Below are 12501 nucleotides of genomic sequence, written 5' to 3'. Positions count from 1 at the left end.
GGGGGGTTTGTGACAACCCGCTTGATAAAAGCATGATTAAAAATTTTTCTTTTAAAAACCAATAACCCACAACAAAGCGGATTGTCACAGTGGCATGGCGATACCGCAGTATGTCACGAACCCATGCATTAACCTGATTGACAATATCATAAATCTCATAGAGCTATATGCATCATCCATGATTAATCAGACTTTATATCTTTACAGTGGAACATAAATAACATAGACATAACTTAACACATTTGAGTTGACAATACATATATGTGAATAATGCTTTACATACAAAAGAATGGCTAAACAAAGTGTCACATGCGACACGAGCTATAGACAAAATACCAACATCTAAACATATACATAAATGCTCTAACAAAGAGGACTAATAACTAGTTCAACAGAATCAACCCCCGACGCATCTAGGCCTCAAACATCGTGGCCCAAATACATGGCAACAAGATCCTCATCTATCGTCTCTGTACCTGCATCCACAACATTGTCTGCACCACGGGAATCACCACCATCCATGATGCAGGCAGATTTCATGAGCCCATCGTCTCCATAAAATAGAGACACTCAGCAGTATAGAATTCACTAGGCTTTCAAAAAGAATCATCATTTGAAAACATACTAGATCAGTTGTGAAAGTATACGTAAGCCCGATCTTCTGCTCTCGGAACATGTGCATACTAACCCATCTAACTTTATACATACTTACATATTATATAGCTTAGCAATAAAAACATATGGAAAGTCACCATGCATCATCTATCCATAACGATATACATACGCACGGTTCCATCTCCCGTCTCGTATGCATATTGATACGTCTAGTATAAAAATCATCATATGTAACAATGCAAGCATCATAAATCATCATTATCATCATAACATTTATATGCCATGCAAACTCAGGCTCGTCATTGTCATTCTTGGTTCTCTATGTACCAATTGTCCTTGTCCTTACTCTGCTTGCCTTTACTTGTGCCATCTACAGAGTAAGGCCAATTCTTGTTTTGCTTGCCCCTACTTGTGCCATCTACAAAATAAGGACCGTTCTTACTTTGCTTACCGCTACTTGTGCCATCTACAAAGTAAGACCAGTTACCTTTCCTTTAACATCATTTGTCTTTACCCTTACTCTGTTTGCCCCTACTTGTGCCATCTACAGAGTAAGGCCAATCCTTGTTTTGCTTGCCCCTACTTGTGCCATCTACAAAATAAGGACCGTTCTTACTTTGCTTGCCGTTACTTGTGCCATTTACAAAGTAAAACCAGTTACCTTTCTTTTAACATCATTTGTCCTTAACCATACTTTCTTTGCCACTACTTATGCCATCTACAAAGTAAGGCCGAGTTACCGTGCCTTTATCATCATTTCCATGCAATCATATGCTATGCATTCTTATGCTCATGTTCATCATCTTGTGTCATTTCTATCATGAGGCCAACCCTGCAGTAGGAGACTTGTCATTGTTACCAGGGGCCGTCATGTTGTTTTTCGTTATACATGAGACCAACTCTACGGTAGTGAGACGATACTCAATCACCACTGGAGTTGAACCCCATTTCCGTTATGCATGGGCCAGTTCTACGGTAGTGAGACCATACTCAATCACTACCGGAGTTGAACCCCGTTTCCGTTTCATTGCTTAAACTCATATGCTATCATAACTTATATCATAAAATCATAGAATCATGTCATAAACTATGCGAACCATCAAAATGCACATAACAATATAATCATCACATTATCTTGTAAACCCATAAAAGCTCATAGAAACATTACATCAAACATTCATCTAACACATCTCATAGAACATCATTAAACAGTCATATAATCACAAAACACCTTGTATCAATTATTCATCCAAAACATCTTTTATGCTTTAAAACATAATATCTTTTTGCCCAATAAGTAAAATACTTACCTTGTTCGCTTGAGTACCCCTTGGTGGACTCTTGACTCAATCGCAATGCACCTAAGCATTTACATAATAAACACATAATTAAGCTCTATTCTTAACTTAACAACTCATACTCTATAAAGATACTTGAGTACTACAAGTATCACACTCCATTAGCTAATGCATTAATTATCTAATAACTTAGTTACATTGAACTATGATTTTACATCATAATATATTAAATCACTAAATCTTGAGGCATATACATAGACTCTAGGTTAAGCATTACACTTAACCCTATAATTGTTATTCTCTTCTAAGCCATTTAATCTAAAAATTTACCCCCAACTTTATAATTCTCATAACACTTACAACAATCATTATGATTCTATTATGACATATTAGAACCTAAACCCTATAATTATCAATTTCCATGGAACCTATGAAAACCCAGGATTAATTAACACTTTAAATGTAATTAACTCATTTAAATAGCATTCCTAGTGTTCACATACCAAAAGCCCCAAATTAATTCAAACTATATAAAATTAGGGTTTATGTTCATACTTTACCAATAAGTAAAATTAGAGTTTCAACCCATTAATTAAATAACCCTAAACTTGAATAATGCATATCAATCCACTACACACAAAAACCCCCAAGCTAATTTTAGGAATTAGGCTTCCAACTAAAATTCTCCAATTTTCGGACCTAATTAGTAATTCCCCAAATTATTATGATTTCAAGCTTGGAATCCAATGGGTAGAACAAAACTTTAAAGAGAAACTAGAGATTTTAACAATATAACAAAATCTCCAAAATCCCTTTCAAGAACCCAAACTTTCGGACCCAAATCAAAGCCCTACAAATCCACACAATTTCTAGCTTCTAATCCCATGGGTAACATGAAAATTATAAGAGAAAGCTTGAATGTTTACCTCACTAACCCCATGGCCAGAATACCCTTGTGTTTCATCACCTTCTTCTTCTTCTTCTTCTTCTTCTTCTTCTTCTTCTTCTTCTTTCTCTTTCTTCCTCTTTCTTCTTCTTCGGACAGCAGATACTCTCTCTCATGCGGTCTCGTTCTCTCTCTCTCTCTCTCTTGGCCATGTGTGCGTGTGGGTGTAGAGACGGAAGAGAGAAGATGAAAGAAAGGAAGAAGGGGAAATGGGGGGAGAAACGTACGTGTGTTTGGGAGAAGGGAGAAGATAATGTTATCTTCTTCCATCCAACCACGGCCCGACACGTGGCACTAGTTAGATTTCCTTCTTATTTTAAAGCCTCATCTTTCATAATTTGCTATATTATTCCACCTCATATTAATTCTAACATTTTTGTTCTCTTTAATTCCACACACTTCATTTACTTATTTTAACCACAACTTATCATTACCATTAATCATTTACCACACTATAACTTATTATTACACTTTATTATTCTAATACCATTAACCTATTTTATTTATTAATCGATTGTCACACTAACATCATTATTAGTTAAACTCTTTATCACTTAAAACTTATATTACATAAGTATATCATCATTAAATAATATTGTTATTATATTACTATCACAAATATTATTATTATTGTTAGAAGAGTTAAGGTTTGAGTCATTAGGGTTTTGGGGGTATTTTAGTCTCTATGGTATTTCCCTAATCCTATATAATAGGATGCTTGTATTAGGTTAACATAAGTTGAATAATATAATAGTCTCCGCCTTTTGTGTTTAAACCGTTCATACAAACTATAACATGGTATCAGAGCTTGTTTCGATTCTTGGGTAGTTTAGTTTTCTTCTTGGTGGCAGCACTGCCCGTGTGGGCTAACCCACACGGGTAGTACCTTCAAAGAGTTCCGTAGAGCTGTTTTGTTCTTGTTTTATGGTGACCGGAACTCCTTCCGGTGAGAAAAATATATATATATATTTTGTTTGTTTTTGATGTTCTGTGATGCTGGCCGGGTGGTTCTGCGGTGGTTTTCTGTCTTGTCTGAAGTGGCCGAAGTGTTATGTGGTGGCCGGAAAAGTTGCAGCGGCCATCGGGAAAAAAAAAAAATTCCGACGATTTGATGCTTTTGGTGTTGAAACGTTACTGTGTGGCCCTCTATTGATTCTGTAGTTACTGTTTTTGAAGTGGCCGAAGTGTTCTGTCTTCTCCTGCAAGTTCCGGCGAGCTCTGGCGATACTCCGGCAATGGTCTGGCAAGCCTCCAGTGACTGTTTCTGTTCTGTTTTTCAGTGTTTTTATTCTGTTTTTAGGTATTGCTAGCCTGTTCTGTGTGTTTCTGGCCAGTTTTGAAGCCCCGACGAAGTTCTGGCGTATGTCCAGCGAAGCTCCGGCAAAGTTTTTTGTTTTTCCGGTATCTGTTTTCCGGCTAATCTTGTTGGTTAATCATGTGAAAATTTGTTGTTTGTGATTGATGTATCCGACCGGCCTTGGATTCTCCGGCGAGAACCGATCAAGTGATCGTTGCATCCGATCGGCCTTGGTGTTTTTCGGCGAGAACCAATCCCAAGATCGATGTATTCGACCAGCCTTGGATTCTCCGGCGAGAACCGATCAAGTGATCGTTGCATCCGACCGGCCTTGGTGTTTTTCGGCGAGAACCGATCAAATGGTTGTTCAAGTTACCAACGAGTTTTCGACCGGCATTGAAGTTTTATTTAATTAACTTGTGTGGTCCAAGCTGTTCCAGCTTGAGGGGGAGTGTTAGAATATGTTTTCTAGTTGTTTTTCGTTTGCTTGTATCTTTCAAGCTGGATTCATATGATGTATATGCTCCAGCTTGAGGGGGAGTGTTAGAAGAGTTAGGGTTTGAGTCATTAGGGTTTTGGGGGTATTTTAGTCTCTATGGTATTTCCCTAATCCTATATAATAGGATGCTTGTATTAGGTTAACATAAGTTGAATAATATAATAGTCTCCGCCTTTTGTGTTTAAACCGTTCATACAAACTATAACAATTATTAATCAATCTCATATATATCTCAATTATGATAAAGTCATTATTATTATTATATATATTATTCTAAATTATTCCATGCATTATTAATTCTACTAATTTATTCAAATTACTATGAGGTTACTAGTAATAAACTTAATTATTTTCTCGGGTTTTACAGGTTTGGACCTTGAAAAGGACATATTGGAGAACCATTTGTGTTGGTTTTTATAGAGAGAGAGAGAGAGAGAGAGAGAGAGAGAAATTATGTCTAGACCTTGGCTTTTTCGCTTTAGGCTATTATATAAGATCATTGGAGACATATTTGTCCATGTTGATCATTTTTAGAGAGAGAGCGAGAGAGAGAGAGAGAGAGAGAGAGAGAGCAAATTTGTCTAGACCTTGGCCTTTTGACTTTAGGCTATTATTGGAGACCTATTTGTGTTTGTTGAGTAAAACATAAACATAAAAATATACAGTTCTATGTGTGTATCTTTCTTTTAGAACTCACAAATAAGGATCTTTGGTAAGTGTTCTACAATGTATAGTGATGTCTCTCACGTACAGATTTGAAAGAACTCAATGGTGATGTTTTATTATAAGAACAAAACACATATGCCCACAACCTAAATGCTCTTTGATGAAGAATAGAAGAGAGATCTGAGAAAGATTCATAATTTCTGTTTCTGAAATGATTGAATGAATAATCTGTAGTTTTAACTTCCATCCTATAGGTATTTATAAGGGGAAAATACAGTTTACCCCCCTGAAGTTTCATGGGTTTTTCAATTTTAACCTCAAAGTTCAAAAATTGGCAATTTACCCCCTGAAGTTTCAAAAATTGACAATTTAAACCTTCCGTTACTAATTTTCGTTAAATTGGACGGAAATTTTTTTAAAAAAGCCTGAGGGTAATGATGTAATTTCATAAATTTCCGTCCATTTAGACGGAAAAATTAAACGGAGAGTTTAAATTGCCAATTTTTGAAACTTCAGGGGGGTAGATTGTCAATTTTTGAACTTTGGGGTTAAAATTGAAAAACTCCTGAAACTTCAGGGGGGTAAACTGCATTTTCTCCTATTTATAACCAACCAAGAGACACAACTCTTGGTTATGGAATTCCAAGATATACAACTCTTATTTTATATGAACCAACTCTACTGTGGGTATATTAAAGTCTAATTACTAACATCTCCCACTTAGACACAGTGACTATGGGCTAACCATACATCTCTCATATTGATACGTCTTTCTTATCAATCTCTGACATCATTCATACTTGCAAATAGGTCGTGCGACCGTCGAGCACACCTGTAGAAAGATCGGGAGCACTACACTAAGTCTTGTTAGAGACTAGCATAACAACATCCCTAAAAAACAAAACAAGGTCTCGTCATGCCTCAGACTCATTCGGTCACATCGGATTAAACATCTCGAATCCCTCATGAATTTAATTTTTCATAAGTATGCTAAACCCCCACTAACTGTAATGCATTCACGATTATGTCGCAACATTCAAAAAGCGACATAACCTGTCGACTGTAAATACAAAACGTGAATGTGTTACCAAATAATGTTCCCTCGCCCTCATGTTACTTAGCTTAAGTTCAACTGCTTTCCTAGTCATGTCTATTTAGACTGCATCATTCATGGCCATAGACAACATGCTAAAGTAACAAACGCTGAATACTTTGCCTCACAACATAGTCAAAGGTCTCATAGGGCATAATTGGGGTCTTAATAATGACCCATAAGACTTACACGATGAGGAAGAAGGGATCGATTCACTCACCTCCATTGTCGGTCGAACGAGCATATGTAGTATGAAATACATGCTACAATGGAGTTCTCTTTCCAAAAGAGTGTATGTTTAAGCTCAAAAAAAAAAAAAAAAAAAAAAAAACCAAAAACATCGTACAGATCTTAGTCTAGTTGCTACCCAAGCGCCTAACCTGAGTCCTTTATTTGCTCACCACCTCAGGCGCCAAATTAAGGTCTCGCATTTGGCTAATCACAGGCTAAATGAATTGTGGAATATCCATGCACGGTCCTAAAAACAATACTCATCATAGACCTTATCTTAGCACCAACTAAGGCGACATATCTATAAATGTGTCTCACCTTAGCACTAACTAAGGCAACCCCATCTTAATTTGCTCGCTATCAAAGTGCCAAATGACACAATGTCTCATCTCTACCTTGCTATCACAGCATTAGAGGCGATCGCTTGTGAGAGAAAGCCGATCTGAACCTGTTGACATACTTTCTTCGCCAATACTAAACATGGTTTATATGTGTGTACTAGTAAAAACAATATGATCCATTTAATGTCACACAAAAAATGAAAAATCATTACATATATAAAAATAATATTCCAAGTAAAATACATGCAATGTACATGGTCAGCAAAAATAATCATAATTTACGCAGTCCTAAACTCCTAACATGAGCCATATGAGCATCTCGAACTATAGGCTTTGTTAGCGGATCAACTATCATTTGACTCATAGAAATATGTTTAAGCACCATTTCTTTCTTAGCGACCATATCTCGTATGTAGTGATATATGATGTCTATGTGTTTGCTTCTCCCATGATATTTGGGATCCTTAGCATAGGCAAGTACTGCCATACTATCACAATGAATTGTCACAAGATCATTAATTGTTGTGACCACATTCAAACGCTGTAAGAATCGCCTCAACCAAAGTGCCTCTTGTACTGTAGTTGGGCAAGTTATATACTCTGCCTCCATAGTAGATAAAGCTATACAAGGTTGCTTTTTGCTACTCCAAGCAATCGCTCTATTACTGAGCAAAAATGCATATCCTGTCGTAGATTTGCACTCATCTAGGTCACTACCCTAATCAGCATCATTGTAACCAACTAAATGCAAATCTTTGCCTTGATAGCAAAGTGCATAATCCATCGTTCCCTTGAGGTATCTAAGTATTCTCTTCACTGCTTTCCAGTGAGTTAGTCCTGGATTCGATTGGAATTTGCTAACTAACCCAACAGCATAACATATATCTAGTCGAGTACACATCATATCGTACATCAGACTACCCACGGCACTAGAATATGGAACTCGAGACATCTTTTCCTTTTCTTCTTGAGTTTTAGGACTCATTTCTAGATTTAAGGGTTTGCCCATAAAAAAAGGAGTGTCAATGGGTTTGCAGTTATGCATTTGGAAGCGTTCAAGAATCCTTTTGATGTAAGTTTGTTGAGAAAAACTCAAAAATTTCTTTGAACGATCCCTACAAATTTTAACTCCAAGAATATAATCTGCTTCACCCATGTCCTTCATCTCGAAAGTAGAGGACAACGATCCTTTAGTGGCGACAATCATGTTTTTATCATTTCTTGCCAATAAAATGTCATCAACATACAAAGAAAGGATTACAAAAATTCCTTTGGATTGTTTCACATACGCGCAATGATCTTCTTCAATCATCTTAAATCCATTAGAAATAATAGCTTGATGAAATCTTAGATACCATTGCCTAGATGATTGCTTTAAACTATAAATGGATTGTCTGAGCTTGCAAACTTTGCGCTCTTTTCCTTTAGCAACAAAACCAATAGGTTGATCCATATATATTTCCTCATCTAGTTCTCCGTTGAGAAAAGTAGTTTTAACATCCATTTGGAATAATTCTAAATCCAAATGTGCGATAATGGCAAGGATCATGCGAATGGAGGCAAACCTTACTACTGAAGAGAAGGTTTCCTCGTAGTCAGCACCCTCCTTTTGGGTGTAACCCTTCGCTACAAGGCGTGCCTTATACCTTTCAATTGAACCATCCGCCTTACGCTTGATCTTTAAGACCCATTTGTTTCTAATGGCATTGTGTCCTGGCGGAAGGTTTACCAAATCCCAGACCTGGTTAGTCCTCATTGACTCTATTTCTTCATTCATTGGTTTTATCCACTCCTTACTAGCTGGAGATGAGATAGCCTAATGGTATGACCTAGGCTCATCATCATCTTGCGGAGCAACCATGAAAACATCACCTTCAATCTCAAAGTGTCGTCGAGGGATTTTTCCACGTTCGCTTCTACACAATTGAGGTTCTTGTGAATCCTCTTCTAGTGGTGTGCTCCCACTAGGCGGCAAGTCACTCCCACTGTCCCTAGGAGATTGGGAAATTTCTTCCTCATTCTCTACTAGGCAACTTGGAGCGTCTCCCTCCTGATCCACTAATTCGTAGAGTTTCAAATCTTTATTAACCTCACACCTGCTAGGGTATTCATTCTCAATGAAATCAACATCTCGTGACTCTATTTCAGTCACTCTTCCATCGGGTTGTTCGCCTATCAACACGTAGCCCTTAGACTGTTCTAAGTATCGTATAAAGATACACTTCTTTCCTCTAGGGCCTAACTTTTCATACTTATGGGAAGTATCATGAACAAAAACCGTCGAACCCCATGGTCGTAGATTATCTAAATTTGGCTTTTTACCAGTCCATAACTCGTACGGTATGGAAGGTACTGATTTTGAGGGCACTCGATTAAGAATGTAGGCTGCAGTCATAAGTGCATCTCCCCAATAGGATATTGGTTGGTTTGCTTGCGCTATCATTGACCTAATCATTTCTAGTAGAGTTCGATTTCTCCTTTCCGCCACACCATTTTGTTGTGGCGTATGAGGCATCATTAGCTGCCTTTTGATTCCTTTTCCTTCACATAGCACTTTAAATTGCTCAGATAGATACTCACGTTCACGATCAATTCTAAGAGCTTTGATGCTCTTGTCTAATTGGTTCTCAACCAAAATCATATAACGCCTAAAGCAATTCAAAACTTAAGACTTATGGGAGATTAAGTAGACATGACCATATCGCGTGTAATCATCAATAAATTTGATGAAGTAGGAACCACCATGCCTTGCCCTCATATTCATTGGGCCACAAATGTCTGAGTGAATTAATTGCAATGGGAAAGATGCCCTAGTGGCTTTTCCAAATGGTTTTCTTTTTGACTTTCCCATAAGACAATGTTCACATGGGGCAATGACGTTTTAGCGAGTGGGTCTATAAGACCTTCTCTAGCCAATCTTTTCATTCTATCTTGCCCTATATGGCCTAATCTAGCATGCCATAATATATAATCATTATAAACATTATCACTAGAAGTCAACAAAGCAATTGTATTATCATAATATAAATTATTGATGTCCAAAACCATAAAACCATTAGAAACAAAGCCACAACCATAGTAATGTGTATCTAAAAATATCTTTACACCCATATTCTTGAAATTAATCTCAAACCCTAATCTAAGCAATTGATTAACTGATAGCAGGTTTCGCCGAACTTCAGGAGCATACAAGACATCATGGAGTAACAAAGTGCGCTCTCGTCGCAAATCCAGTTTGTAAGTACCAATGCCTAGTACATCCACACTACATCCGTTCCCCATGTATAATCTTTAGCTCCCAACTGGTAAGCGACGATACTCCACGTACCCCGTATGTTCTCTCGCTACATGTTCGGTTGCTGCTGAATCTACAGTCCATTCAGAAGAAAAATCAACAACCATAACATGACTAGTAACATAAATACCACGAGACATGAAATTAGGGAGTACCTTCTTCGGCTCAGTGCATTCACGAGTGAAGTGTCCTTCCTTGTCACAATTGAAGCAGTTCAACTTAGATTTGTCTTTCTTTCCACCACGCTTACCTCTCCTATGTTTGGTGGATTTAGCCTTCTTAGGCGTAGGTCTTCCTTGCATGGGATCTTTTCTCTAGTTCCAGCGCTTGAGCCTAAGATTCAGCCATATTAACAAATGCTTCAAGTTTAGCAGCCCCTAGGCGCTCAGCCTCTAGCTCAAGATGACGCGCTACATCCTTAAATGTTTTAATCTTTTCGTTGTGCGTCATGTTTTGGCTCATATTTTCTCAAGATTTTGAAAGAGAATGAATGACAGCTTGGACCTGCTGTTCATTAGTGAGATTGTTTCCAGCGACTTTAAGCTCGCGAATCATAGAAGACATCACTCTCAAATGCTACTTCACTGTATGGTTATAGCACATTGAGTATGAGTCAAACTTCATTGTTAATCCGCGTAGCCTAGTAGCCGAAGTGCCTCTATATCCCAACTTGAGGGCTTCCCACATGTCATGGGTAGTCTGACACTCTTCAAATTCGCCTATAAGATTATTGCTCATGCTGCTTAACAATGTGAAGTGCGTAGAACGATCTTTCTTTAGCCAACTCTCATAGGCATTAAGATCGCGTTGATGTTGAGGAGCAGTCATGGATTGGGTTATGGTCTCCAAGACCTCTTGTTCATTCATGACATATCGGATCTTTCGATGCCAAATGTTGTAATTATCCCCATCCAATTTCTCTCCTTTATTTAAATCAGCAATAATACTCTTAGAGGCCATTTTCACTACATTTAAAACGAGAGAAATATTATTAATATGTACACACATTTACAAAATTTTGCCGCGTTAATCCAAATTAAATAAAATAACATACGCACAAGTCTCGAGATCAAAAATTCGCTAAGCTCTTAATCATCTCTCGCACCACAAGTACCCATTATCATGTTTAATTTGATTTTCGCACAAAAACACGTAAGGGAGGAGAAATAAATTCAACTCAACCTAACTCCCACTATTTAAATTAATTCTAGGCAACAAACATAAATAATATCATGCCAAGAATAAATTCAATGCCATCATATTAGGGGCTACACATGCTCTAAAAAATTATCTCAACAAATTTAAAAGAGTAAGCATGCATTTCATTTCTTCTAATAAATAAGGGGAAACTTCACTAAGGGCCCCTGAACTTCCGGCCGATTTTACAGACCCCCCCTAAACTTCAAAAACTCTCATTTTGGACCCTTAAACTTCCATTTTCTCTCAAATAAGGCCCTTCCGTCTACCTGAAGCGTTAAAACCAAACGGAATCGACTCCACGTGACTTTCACGTGATTTTTTTGCCTCAGCTTACCCCTTTTGCCCTCACACGCAGTCAACGAAAATCCTAAAATACCCTCACTTGAAATGGGCGAACATTTAACCTTATTGCTTCGTAATGGACGTCAGAAAGTCGCGAAACACTTCTAGAAGGTACTGAAGGTACTGCCCGTGCGAACCATCGTCATCATCGCCGACGAACCATTGTAGCTGAAGTTTGGACGTCGATTTGCAGCGTATTAGTTAGAAATCCCATATAAATCAGTCCGAATCGACTATAATCAAGTAAGTTTCGTTATCCCTAAAATTTAGATTTAGGGTTTGCATTCGAATTTTTTTTAAAATTTGTGGTTGATCAATAATCTGGGTTGGATTGTTTGTGGGTGATTTTGCATGTAACGCCTCTGGATGCGATTTTGAGCAGTATTTATTTGTTTAGGGTTTTTGAGTAGTATTTATTTAAAGTGTGTCATATTCTCGTCGTTTTTTTAGATTCGCTGTTTTCTGACAAGGCGTTAAAAGTTGTCATCATATGTGTGATCAGTTTGTCGTTAGTTCCACATATTCTCAAGTTGTTGTTTTTCTGATCTAAGTGTGGTCCCCTAGGTTGGAGTTGTGTTGGACACGTGATTTGAACGAGATGATTTTATTACATTGAATAAAGTAGTCAAGTGGTCCCTTTCACTACCACTTGTTTGGTTGCTGACCTTAAAAGGCACA

The sequence above is a fragment of the Corylus avellana genome, chromosome ca4 (assembly GCF_901000735.1).
Source record: "Corylus avellana chromosome ca4, CavTom2PMs-1.0".
Lineage (NCBI taxonomy): Eukaryota > Viridiplantae > Streptophyta > Magnoliopsida > Fagales > Betulaceae > Corylus > Corylus avellana.
The sequence above is the reverse complement of the archived record's forward strand: the minus strand, read 5'-3'. Positions refer to the sequence as shown.